Source organism: Corythoichthys intestinalis, chromosome 16 (genome assembly GCF_030265065.1).
Source record: "Corythoichthys intestinalis isolate RoL2023-P3 chromosome 16, ASM3026506v1, whole genome shotgun sequence".
NCBI classification, from domain to species: domain Eukaryota; kingdom Metazoa; phylum Chordata; class Actinopteri; order Syngnathiformes; family Syngnathidae; genus Corythoichthys; species Corythoichthys intestinalis.
The window spans coordinates 4,751,077-4,762,499 of NC_080410.1; positions in this window are offsets into that span (position 1 = coordinate 4,751,077).

Consider the following 11,423-nt stretch of genomic DNA (forward strand, 5'->3'; position numbering starts at 1 on the left):
TCTGGCACGTCAGCCCCGCGGTGCGTTCAGGGTCAGCAAAAAATGTCCGCCACATTAGAACCCGATTCGTTACATTAATACAGGAATTATTATTATTATTATTATTATTCCGATTTTGATTTATAATTTATTTGTTTTGCTATGTGTAATTGCCATTTGTAATAGTACCAGCAGTATTTTTTAAGGATTTAGTGAAGGTTTTTGGGCTGTGGAACGAATTAATGGAATTATAATGTATTCCTATGGGAAAATCCTGCTCGACATACGACCATTTCGACTTACAAACAAGGTCCTGGAACGGATTAACTTCGTATGTAGAGGTACCACTGTATTGTAATAGCCCCGAATGGGGAAATAGAAAGGAGAGGAGTCGGTGATGACTTTCCCACTTTATAGTGGCAACAATGGAAAATAATAAACAAAATAACAGCGGCATCCGCAACATGCGCCTGCTAACTTTGCTCTCACGCCGTTCTCCCTCCCTCCTTGCTTGCTTCGCGCTTTGTCACCACTCTGCAGTCTGATGGCCCCTTCAAGGGCCCGCACAGTTGCCGACATTACAATATTTATATATAGAAATGCGACATTAGATAATTTCTTGCGGCACACCTGACGATCTCTCACGGCACACTAGTGTGCCGCGGCACACCGGTTGAAAAACACTGGGCTTAATTCGAGGCCTCTTCCTGTTGAATTTGAGGCATTTTCAGGTCAGTTACTTTTGTTTTTTTGTTTTTTTTGTGGGGGGGGGGGGGTTGTGGGTTATTTCCATGAAAAAAAAAACTCTAGTTAAGACCCTCTAATCCAAGGCTCTTTCTTTTGAAAAAAAAAAAAAAAAAAAAAAATCAGCAGAAATTTGACTTGTGTTTCAGACAGCCAATGGATTCAATGCATGTCGTATAAAGGGTTAAGTTAATATCCATGCAAGCGTAAAAAACAAATTGCCTGAAATGACTGTAGTAGAAATTGGAAGAATAAAATATGAGGGGAAAGTATCAGATTTTCTTCCATTTTCACTTCCCATTAAAATTTTCTCACCATCTTCATGTAGTTCAGCTCCGTACAGTTAAATCTTAACACAACATGAGAGTAGGCTTGTATGGACAGAGATTTATTGCCAATTGAGTGAAAGATAATGATCATGTTGACATGGCTGAGTGGTGGATGTACGTAGGTGGAAGATCCTATTATCCTTTCATCTCCTGATTCCCTAAACACAATTCAGAACACACACACAGATGCAGTAAAGACGATTGAAGGAGTCAGTTTCTAATACCAATCCCTTCTCTCTCTCTCTCAATCTCTCTCTCTCTCTCTCTCTTTTCCCTTCTTTTTTTTTCCAAATCATTGTGTTATGTTTAACGGTTTGCTCCCAAATGCTGCAATGTGTGCCCTTGGTTCCCACGCCAAACGTGGATGGGAGCGTTGCAAGAAAGACTGGGAAGGACTAAAAATTCACAATTTGTGAGGTTTGCATTTTTCTCAGAGAAAATTAAGACAGGGCGAGACAAACTATCAGGATTTTGTTTTGTTCTGGAGTTAACACATTGGCTGCCTTTGACGGTGCAAGACGTCTACGGAAGTCTGTCCCGCCGTTCTTTGAATTTAAATGTATATATATAGTATGGATCTGCAGTGCCCCAGTATAAATTACCTTCCTTCCATCCATCCATCCATCCATCCATCCATCCATCCATCCATCCATCCATCCATCCATCCATCCATCCATCCATCCATCCATCCATCCATCCATCCATCCATCCATCCATCCATCCATCCATCCATCCATCCATCCATCCATCCATCCATCCATCCAACTACTGCTTAATCCGGGGTCAGGTCGCGGGGTCAGCAGCTTTAGCAGGGAAGCCCAGACTTTCCTCTCCCTAGCCACTTCAACCAGCTCCTTCGGTGGGATCCCAAGGCCAGGTCAGCCGAGAGAGATAGTCTCGCCGCCATGTGACATGCCCGGAACACCACTCCGGTGAGGCGTCCAGGAGGCATCCGAAGCAGATGCCCGAGCTACCTCAGCTGGCTCCTCTAAACGCGGAGGAGTAGCAGGTCGACGCCAAGTCCCTTCCTGATGACAGAGCTTCTCACCCAGTATAAATTTCACTGGTTAAAAAAAAATACTTTGGAGATTTAAGTCTACGTAGCTTAATCTACAGAATGACCTTATTTAATATGGGCATATTGCTCTATTCACTCCATATACACAATCTACACATGGCTCCTTAATATGGTAATTTATGCACGTAAAATTGCCTGTGTTAGAAAATCGTTCTGATGTGTTGTAAAGAAATAATATGGGGAAAAAAACATGGTTGCTACAAAGAAGGGCAGCCTATTTGAATTCTCCAGTCATACTTCACAAGTTGAGTTACTGTTTGGTGCTTTTTATAGATACCATATCATAGATATTAATTTTTTTCGATTACTCCAAGCACACGTGAATGCAGCATCAATATTACGTTGCATGTGCTAATTTTACAGTCAAAGGTGCAAATAACTGATATCTTCCTACCTGCTTTATAGGTGAGTGCCAGATAAACTGCCTATCCTTGTTGTTCGTTTTTACATATGTGTTGATTAGAGGTGCACGATAATTATTAGACCGATAATTATCTGTCGAATAATAGGAATTATGACATCATTCCAATAAATCCAATAACATTATTAATAGAACCAATAATATATATTTTTGACACTGTGTCGGTGGATTGGGATTTGTGCATTTGTTTCCACTCCTGTTTTGCCAGTATGCAAAGTTTTGTTACTGTTCTAGAAGCTGCATTTTCCATCACTGAGTTTTAAACCTTACTATGGCAGTTAGCAAATGTTTGCTAGTTCTTTTGGTTACTGATAGGCTTGCTGTCCTATAATTGCCAGGTTAAGAAAGTTGTTTCATGGACTAAGACCACAAAAGTCTCCTCTCCTGTTGCACCTAATGTTTTATCTGCTGACAAAGCACAATATCTGTTGGGTTTATGTTTGTTTTAGTTCAATGCTCATAGTTCTGGGGAACACATCGTCAATTATATTGACTGATTGATTGTGATTGACTCAAATTATATTTATTTGAAAAAATGAATATGGGAACTATATTAGAAGTCAAAACTGTTCTTGTCTTTGTTTTGCTCATTCTAATAATGCTCATGTCGCCATAAATTTTCTGGTTAGGTAAAAGGCAAATCTATGCTGAATCCAGCACTAGTATTTTTACTGACAGGTGTTCAAAAACTCCTTGAAATGATGTTAAATAAACATTCCGCTGTCAATCTTATATCTTTGAATCAACGTTGACACCCGACGTTGAATTGTCATCACTTTTGCAACCTCGATTAATGTCGTTCCAACGTTGAAATTCTGACAAAATATTAACATCATTTTGATTATTATTAGTATTGGAACAACGTTGAATCAATGTTATGTTTTCCTTCATTTTCAACCATGACGCTATTAATGCTTTCAAATATGCCAATATCTCTAAATATTAAATTCCTGCTTTTTTTTTTTACAGATAGAGGAAACAGCTCGACTGACTAATAAAAGATTATACATGATTAGAAAAAAAAATAAAAAATTAAATCATTTAATAATGAATAAATAATCAAATGAAAACTTGGCTAGAATTAATATATTTTTAATTGAATCATAACAAGAGAAAACTTCATTAACTATCAGTACAGTTATTTCATACTTAAGCATCCTCCTCTGTCTGACGAGCCTTGCTGTGCACTTTGCCACCAACGAGGTCTGGGACATAACGTAGCCACTTCTGCACAACAGCAGCAAATGCATATTGCAACACATCCATCCCTATATGCCGCTTGAGGAAATCTGAAAAATACTAACAAAACGACATTCACAGTTAATTCACATAATGGAATTCAAGCAGGTGTCATGGGTTAGTTTAACATACTTCATTATTTTATGGTGAAGTGAGTTCTGAACCAATCCCAAACCAAATTAAGGCAACATATGGGAACGGAGCTAGCTAATTAGCTAGTTACGATGGAAAAATGATCGCACTGTCTTTTTGTTCAATAAATTTAGTTTATACAAGGCTCCATTGTGTCATATCTAGTGATTTTAGCGCTTTAACTGGAAAAAAATATGTTTGCCTGAACTAAGTTCTACTTAGCTCACATCCAAGCAAAGCAAGTCTTAACTTGTATGCCAATCACAGCAAATGCACTGTTTCTTACGATTTCGGCAACTTTGTCACGTTGTGTCAGGCAAATACCGTTTTATGTGAAACTTTGATGACATACGTGGTTTATCCTGCCGTAAGACATCATTGCTGATAAGGCTCTGAAGGAAAGCAACAGGCTTACCCAAATATGGCTAACCCTAAATAAGGTGTTTCCAGTGGAGTTTGTTTGAGGTGATACACTGTCTTCCCGCTCAACCACAAACACAACTATTTCTTGACAACAACTCCCGCTCATCCATAATTCGATGACTTTTCAATCATATTTCCCGGTCAATCAAAAATCAACTATTTGTCAACATTATTTCATCAAGAATTAAACAATGTTAACCCAACCATCGTCTGACACATAATAGAACAACGTTGTTTCAATGTCACTGTCAGATTACATCAGTATTTGCAATGCTGATTCAACATATTTTATTGTCGAAAATTTCAATATCAACCATACTGATGATTTTGATTGAAAATCAATGTTTATTCAACACCAGTCTGATATCTGGGGATGCTATTCATTGCTATTCTTTTTAATATGACCAAAATGAATAGAATTAATCTGTATGAATAAATTTGGGATATAGCCTATAACAATTTTGGATGTGTGGTCATCATTATTTCCAGCGTTTTTTACAAGCATTTCTGAAACAAGATACACAGTGTATCACAAAAGTGAGTACACCCTCGCATTTCTGCAGATATTTAAGGATATCTTTTCATGGGACAACACTGACAAAATGACACTTTCAGACAATGATAAGTAGTCTTTGTGCAGCTTATATAATAGAATTAATTTATTTTCCCCTTAAAATCACTCAAAATACAGTGGGGCAAATAAGTATTTAGTCAACCACCAATTGTGCAAGTTCTCCTACTTGAAAAGATTAGAGAGGCCTGTAATTGTCAACATGGGTAAATCTCAACCATGAGAGACAGAATGTGGAAAATCACATTGTATGATTTTTAAAGAATTTATCTCCAAATTAGAGTGAAAAATAAGTATTTGGTCACCTACAAACAAGTAAGATTTCTGGCTGTCAAAGAGGTCTAACTTCTTCTAACGAGGTCTAATGAGGTCTAACGAGGCTCCACTCGTTACCTGTATTAATGGCACCTGTTTTAACTCATTATCGGTACAAAAGACACCTGTCCACAATGTCAGTCAGTCACACTCCAAACTCCACTAAGGCCAAGACCAAAGAGCTGTCGAAAGACACCAGAGACAAAATTGTAGACCTGCACCAGGCTGGGAAGACTGAATCTGCAATAGGTAAAATGCTTGGTGTAAAGAAATCAATCAACTGTGGGAGCAATTATTAGAAAATGGAAGACATACAAGACCACTGATAATCTCCCTCGATCTGGGGCTCCATGCAAGATCTCACCCCGGAGCGTCAAAAAGATAATAAGATAATAAAATCCCAGAACTACACAGGGGGACCTAGTGAATGACTTACAGAGAGCTGGGACCACAGTAACAAAGGCTACTATCAGTAACACAATGCGCCGCCAGGGATTCAAATCCTGCACTGCCAGACGTGTCCCCCTGCTGAAGACAATATAGGTCCAGGCCCGTCTGCGGTCCGCTAGAGAGCATTTGGATGATCCAGAAGAGGACTGGGAGAATGTGTTATGGTCAGATGAAATCAAAATAGAACTTTTTGGTAGAAACACAGGTTCTCGTGTTTGGAGGAGAAAGAATACTGAATTGCATCTGAAGAAAACCATACCCACTGTGAAGCATGGGGGTGGAAACATCATGCTTTGGGCTGTTTTTCTGCAAAGGGACCAGGGCGACTGATCTGTGTAAAGAAAACAATGAATGGGGCCATATATCGAGATTTTGAGTGAAATCTCCTTTCATCAGCGAGGGCATTGAAGATGAGACGTGGCTGGGTCTTTCAGCATGACAATGATCCCAAACACACAGCCAGGGCAACAAAGGAGTGGCTTCGTAAGAAGCATTTCAAGGTCCTGAAGTGGCCTAGCCCGTCTGCAGATCTCAACCACATAGAAAATCTGTGGAGGGAGTTGAAAGTCCTTGTTGCCCAATGACAGCCCTAAAACATCACTGTTCTAGAGGAGATCTGCATAGAGAAATGGGCCAAAATACCAGCAACAGTGTGTGAAAAGCTTGTGAAGAGTTACAGAAAACGTTTGGCCTCCGTTATTGCCAACAAAGGGTACATAACAAAGTATTGAGATGAACTTTTGGTATTGAAATCAACAATGTGATTTTCTGTTTTTTTCCCCCCCCACATTCTGTCTCTCATGGTTGAGGCTTACCCATGTTGACAATTACAAGCCTCTCTAATATTTTCAAGAGGGAGAACTTGCAAAATTAGTGGTTGACTAAATACTTATTTGCCCCACTGTATAGCAATTAATATCTAAACCCCTGGCAACAAAAGTGAGTACACCGCATAGGAACTACGTACATCCCTAAAGGTCCAAATTGAGTACTGCTTGTCATTATCCCTCCAAAATGTCATTTGACTCGTTACAGGAGTGCTGTGAGCATTGATGCAGAGATTGAAGAGGTGGGAGGGTCATTCCCACCACCATGCTTAACTGTAGGCATGACACACTTATCTTTGTACTCCTCACCTGGTCGCCGCCACACATGCTTGTGACCATCGGAACCCAAAAAATTAATCTTCTCATCAGACCATAGGACATGGTTCCAGTAATCCGTGTGCTTTGTTGACAAGTCTTCAGCAAACTGTTTGCGGGCTTTCTTGTGTACCATCTTCAGAAGAGGCTTCATCCTAGGGTGACAGCCATGGACACCAATTTGATGTAGAGTACGGCGTATGGTCTGAGCGCTAACAGGCTGACCCCCCACCCTCTTCAATCTCTGCAGCAATGCTGACAGCACTTCTGTAACAAGTCACATTACATTTTAGAGGGAAAATGACAAGCAGTACTGAATTCGGACATTTAGGGATGTACGTAGTTCCGATGTGGTGTACACACTTTTGTTGCCAGGGGTTTAGATATTAATGGCTATATTTGGAGTTATTTTGAGGGGAAAATAAATTAACTATTATATAAGCGGCACACAGACTACTTTTCATTGTGTCAAAGTGTGATTTTGTCAGTGTTGTCCCGTGAAAAGATATACTTAAATATCTGCAGAAATACGAGGGGTGTACTCACTTTTGTGATAAACTGTATACTTGTATATGTATTTTATTTCTATTTGACTGGAACAGCATTACTCTTTCTTACAAAACAATAGAAAGCCTACGTGTAGCATTACTAGCAGATAGCAAAATTCTGCAGCTCATTCAACTCTGTCTAGGTGTGAGAGGGGCGTCACTAGACCTAATAAAATACTGGGGCGGAACGAGGCACGGCGAGTCTGCTCTTCAGTCATACAAGGCGACCGTGCAGCCAGACCCAATGCTGCCACCAGAGGGCAGTTTATCCTCCATCATTAGAGATGTCCCCCGATCGATCGGGTCCGATCACGTCATTTTCAAAGTGTCGGAATCGGCAAAAAAATATCGGCCATGCCTTTTTTTAATATACTGTATATATATATATATATATATATATTTTTTTTTTTAATTAAATCGTTTTCTAATTGTATTTAACGTTAAAGATATAATACGTTACACTCATCCAGAGTCTTTAGTTTAGGCTTAAGGTAGGGTTATCAAATTTATCCCAATAACGGCGGTAATAATAAAAAATTTAACGCAATGAATGGATGCGTTGCACGACCCACTCACGCATTGGCGCTCTCAATCTGTAATGGCGCCATTTAACCTATTTAGAGAGATAAAAGGCAGCATAAAATAAGTAGAGTAAATTTTGACAGCCTTTCAAGGCATATTTTAATTGGCTAAAGCCTTACAATCCCTCTCCATACGATTAGATATATCATGGGAAGCAATGAGGGGAACCAAGGTCGCATTTGATCTTTTTCTCAACACCTTATTTTATTTCCCATCGCAGAGAAGATATATCAATTGCTAGCACTACGCACAGTCATGGTTCCACTTCCCATCATGGTTCCACTTCCCATCATGCATTGGAGCATGGCTGCAGTATCATTTACTGAAAGCTCAACAAATACACTAGATGGCAATATTTAGTCGCAATATACAAAGTCACGAGTCTTTCTATCCGTGGATCCCTCTCACAGAAAGGATGTTAATACTGTACATGCCATCTTGAGGATTTATTGTCATAATAAACAAATACAGTACTTATGTACTGTATGTTGAATGTGTATATTCGTCCGAGTTTTATTCATTTTTTTCTTAATGCATTGCCAAAATGTATATGATCGCTAAAAATTATCGGGAATGATTGGAATTGAATCGGGAGCAAAAAAAAGCAATTGGCTCGGGAAATATCGGGATCGGCAGATACTCAAACTAAAACGATCAGGATCGGATCAGGAGCAAAAAAACATGATCGGAACAACCCTATCCATCATTAAAACGAAATACAATACTTTTGTACTTTTTGGATAGTTATTTTGAGATTTAGAGGATCAGTTTTAAGTGACAGGGTTAGCACTGGCAGCAAATAAACAAATGTTTAGTAGCAGAATAATTAAATTTTAATTTTAATAAATAATGTTGTTGTTTTTGTTTGTTCTTTTCCTCTTCGGTCCACCTCCTTTCTTTCTGTTAGACCCTAAATCCTTTCCTGTTCGCCGCTTTCTCCGAATGAATAAAACATAATGAGCAACCACAATGGGAGCATACAAAACTCCCACGTATCACATTAAAACTGTTCAGACCATAAGGACACTCAGATTCCTATTCTTTGTGTCTAAGCAGCTGAACAGGACAGCTTAAAAAAATTAAATTAAATTAAAACAGTAAAATTCATAGCAGAAGGATCATAGGACGCCACATGATTGGATGTCTATCATTCTAAATGGCAATGAAAGAGTTAAAATTCTGACTACAGCAAGTAAATTAAGACTTTTCTTAACAGCCGTAGGGTGCCACATTAGTGGAAAACGGTCACTTTAATTGTTCTACACCTTCGACCCTGACCTTTTTTTTTTTCAAGGGGCAAGGAAAGAGGTCCAACCTTGGTGATGCTCATTTTGGGGAAGAAAACGAGGAAGTTCTCACACACAAATAAAGGATTTGCACTTGTGTCAGCTAAGTTCAGCGGACACTGTTATCTCACTTTCATCGATCTGGGTCATGAATGGTGGTTTTTCCCACACAGAGACCTCTCGCTCGGGTTTTGAGATGAAAACTTAAATGATAGTGATCATGTTTTTAAATGATAGTATCACATAATAGCTTGATCATTAGCATGTTATTTATGTGATACAAATGTGATCATTATCATGTAAAAATGTGACGTTATTTAGTTACTGTATATTTGTTTTTCCTCGAGAACTGCATGTATTGCTTAATGTATCACGTATGATACAAATTAAAGAAGATTTATACAAATTAATCTTTAAAGAATTGTATGAAAAAAATATATTTTAGGACAACATAAAGCTTTCAAAAAAAAAAAATCTGTTCATTTTTGCTGGGGTCAGTCTAGGAAAGTTGTATACAAATGGAGAGAGTTCCGCACTGTTGCGTCTCTCCCAAGGAATGGCCGTCCACCAAAGATGATGCCAAGAGTTCAGCGCAGAATACTCAGAGAGGTAAAAAGAACCCTAGAGTGTCTCCTAAAGACTTACAATAATCGCTGGTACAGTCCAATATCTCTGTGCACACATCAACTATATGTGAAACTATGGCCAACAATGGTGTTCATTGGAGGACTCCACGGAGGAAGCCACTGCTGTCTAAAAAAAAAAAAAAAACCTTGCTCTTTTAATTTACACAGAAAGGCACTTGGACACTCCACAGAAGCTTTGGCAAAATATTTTGTGAACTGATAAAACCAAAGTTTTGGTCATTTTTGAGGTGTCAAACAAAAGAGAGTCCACAACAGATGAGAATTCCGGTCATTTTGGTGTTTGAACAGTGTCGGTTGTTCAAATGGTTTCGGCTGGGAGGCGCGCCAAAAAAAAACGTCATTGAAAAACAAAAAGGAATATTATAGATGGCAGCTTTTGCATTACATGCAAAGCTACCATCAATGAATGCCTGATAAAGATGTGTGTTTTTGCATAAATTTTACTTTTTGATTATTCTAAGAAGCCTCAGCACAGGAATTGTAGAAACTGAGCCTACAACCTTCAACCTCAGTTTGGAAACAACACCTGAAAATGTGTAGCTTAGATGTGCACTAGTGGGAGCGAAGGCCACCCAATAACGTGAATACAGGAATGCCAGTCCTCAACCTTGGTGTGTCACAGCCGTCCTTATCAAGTTCTTTGCGTGCTGTCGTGTTTGCAAATATAACTCACATACCAGAGATGGCACTATGAGAAAGCAGCGTGACATTGTTCTCAAGAGCTGGAAGGACACAAAGCAATAGGCAAAGAGAGAGGCGGCCGAGGGGTGAAGTGGTCATAGAGGAGTAAATGCTGGAGCCTGTTTCAAGTCGGTGCAGATCTCAAACAAAGCGAGATGAAAAAAGTCAGTGCCATGTGTGCTGTCGACTCATGAGCTTCTGCGACTGCTCTCGCTGGCCTTTGTGGTGGTTGAAGTGGGTGACTGTGTGTGGTCTGTTTGCTAGAGGAGAGCAGATTTTTATTCTCTCTGACACACACAGATGAACACAGTGCAAAAGAGGCAGAGGTCCAATAAACAAGGCTTATTTGATCACCAGCTTGCCAAGCTTCCTTTTGTCTTAGCGAGGACACCGCCGCCGCTTCCAGCTCTAAACAGTGGAACAAATCTGCAAAGTAAGAAGTAAGAACATTGCCTCAACCTTGGCAAATGCTAACACCGGTCAGTCAAACAGCTGCACGAGGCGCTTGTGCAACATGCTGCTGGTGATAGGCTGCTGATTTCCCCACATGGTCCACATCATTCTATGACTCAGCCTAAGTGTCGTGGTCCGGGAGTAAAGTGAATAAGTGTAAAGTGGACGCAAGAGGAATAACTATGATAACGTGATTCAAAGCAGTTATATTTTATTTTTCCAGCAATTGTTAGAGTAAACAAAATAAGGTACAAACATGGCAGCCAATGAGTCAATACTATATGCTTACCTGTATTAATCATTGCGATGATGTAGTGAGGCATCATCAACCTTGGCTCTAATTAATGTAAAGGCTTACCAGTTTGATACATGCCTGTACTTCTAAAATAACCTACCTTGAACT